This window comes from Megalopta genalis, unplaced genomic scaffold (assembly GCF_051020955.1).
Source record: "Megalopta genalis isolate 19385.01 unplaced genomic scaffold, iyMegGena1_principal scaffold0068, whole genome shotgun sequence".
In the NCBI taxonomy this organism is placed as follows: Eukaryota; Metazoa; Arthropoda; class Insecta; order Hymenoptera; family Halictidae; genus Megalopta; species Megalopta genalis.
This window is the reverse complement of record NW_027476137.1, coordinates 375,001-377,500: the sequence shown is the minus strand read 5'-3', so window position 1 is coordinate 377,500 and position 2,500 is coordinate 375,001.

Here is a 2,500-nt window from a genome sequence, read left to right as displayed (position 1 = left end):
TGGGCGGAACACGCCACTAGACAACACTCCGCTGGGCTCAGGAATACATGGGATGCAATCAATCCCCTGGGCAACCCAGGCCGCAAGGGGCAAACGTGCCCTAGCCACACTTGAGCCTCCACGAAAAAGGTACCGCTGGATAGCTCGTGTTCTTAAATACGCAGCGAACTGAACGAAGTGTGGTGGAGAGGAAGAGGCAGCCTCTCCGACTGCTGTCTCCCACGTGTTTGCCGTGCGTGGCGACCCTTGTCGTCGGAAAAGAGGATCCTGGGATCTGAGGGGGCCCTCTCCTGCGGGTGAGACGTCCCCAACACGTACCTTTGGCCTCTGCTTCGGCTAGATGGGCGGCTGGACGAGAAAAGCAGCCCTGGTCCAGTCAATCGGCTTGGAACGACCACACGCTTCGGGCAAGTGGGTTCTGCTGGGCGAGGACGCGGGCTGGGTAAGGAAACCGACCCAGCCAGCAGACTATATTCGGTGCGTAGCCCTAACTCAGCCTTTGGCGGGTTCCAAATTGTGCGGGTCGGTGGTGGCCGGGGAGCGCACTGGATGAAAGACCAAGACACATTATGGGTCTGAACAAAATTAATGAACAAAAAACTAAGCGTCCAAAGACGACGGGTCCAGCTCCTACTCGGAGTGAAGCCGTCGCCGCAGACGCGGGAACTGCAAATGCAGCTGTCAGTCCCCCCGCGTCTGTGAGAAAGACAAGATCCGGGAAGGTGATTAATATCGCCAATCCTCGTGTGATCTTGCAAAGATGTGTGACTCCCACGCGAGCGGTCTCGGTGAAAACCGAGCCCAACGTGGAAGTAATCGAACGAGTCGGAGACACGTCACTCGTGAAGGTGCAGTCGGCACCCGAGCGTGTCGAGGACCCTACTGGTGACGGTTGGCAAACCGTCACCAAAAAGTCGAAGCGAGCCAAGCCGGGCGCACCCACCGGCAAGGCCGCAGTAAACCGGGCCAGGAGACCGAAGGGGACGTTCTCCGGGCAGAAGGTACGGCCTCTCGATCTCGTAAGAGACGAAGCCTTTAGGCGAGTGTCCGAAATACGGACCTTTTGCTTTCGACCTGAGTCGAAAGTCAATAAGGAGTCCGGGTCAAAGATACTCGCCGAGGTTGAGGCACTCAACGAGCTGGTCCAGGAGCTTATTCAACGGAATAGCTTCGTCGAAGGGCAGCTCGCCGCGGTCAGGGCGGACCTAAAAGCGCGTCCTGCCGTAATGAGTGCGATGCGACCTGGGCCGTCCAAGGGAACTCTCCCGAAGACGGCCTGCAACGCCGCGCAGTCGACTTACGCCCATGTGAACAAAGTCGACTGCAAAGGAGCTTCTCCGGAAGCGGGGAGACGGCCACAATCGCAGCATGTGGTAAAAATCTTCCCGCCGAAGGAAAAAGGACAGAGCAGCGAAGTTACGAAGGTTACTGTTCTGTCGCTCGTTCAACCAGCGAAGGAGGCGATCCGAATTAAGTCGGTCCGACGCATCCACTCCGGTGGCATCGTCGTCGAGACCGACCGAAAGGAGGACCTGCAAGCCTTCGTTGGCAATAAGAAGCTCCGGAGCGCGGGTCTGTCCGTCTCCTTACCCACCAAGCGGGACCCCGAGGTTTTAGTTTACGACGTCCCGCGTCGGATGGGTAAGGACGAAATTGCCTCCAGTATTTGGAGGCAAAATCTCTGCGATGCGAACCAGAAGGATGTGCCTTCGGGAATTCGGGTCAGCCGCATGGCTGGCAAGACCCCGGAGACAGCCAACTGGGTCGTTGCCGTCAGTCCGCAGAATCTTCAGCGGCTGAAGCAGAGGGGTAGCCGAGTTTACCTTGGATGGAACTCCTGTCGTGTACGGGATTTCGTCCAGGTGCTTCGGTGCTACCGTTGCCAACGCTTCGGGCATACCTCGAAGCGTTGTAAATTCAAGGAGGACGTGTGCGGTCACTGCTCCCAAAAGGGGCATACCTTCACGCTCTGTAGCAAGAAGAGTGAACCTCCGGTCTGCTCTAATTGCAAGGACAGAGGGTGGGCTAGTGCACACAAGTCGCGGGACCCAGCTTGCGCTTCCTATCAGGCGGCGCTAGCTTTGGAGTCGTCCCGTGTCCGACTTGAGTGACGGGCAGACGTGGACCTGTCCACTCCGCCATTCGAACGGCATGCTGGGCGGACCCCTCGGGGTTCGCCCCCTCGGGCCAGGCTGAAGCCCCTCTTGCGGAGATAAATTGACTTTAACACTACTCCGTCAAGAGTGCCTGGATTGGGTTGGACTCGAGGTGGCAGCGGGAGTAGCACGTTGTCTTCCCCTGTCACGATAACGAACGAGGGTAGAGCCAGACCATCGGCACGCGTCGAGAGAGCGGCTAGTATAGTCCACATAGGACCCAGGCATAGCCCATCTTTAGACTCACAACGACGACACTAACTGTCCCTATCTACTGGCGGTGGCGGTCTGTGGCCACCCAGGGCGGGAGATAACCCCCGAACTAGCCCTCGCGTAGGAGGGTT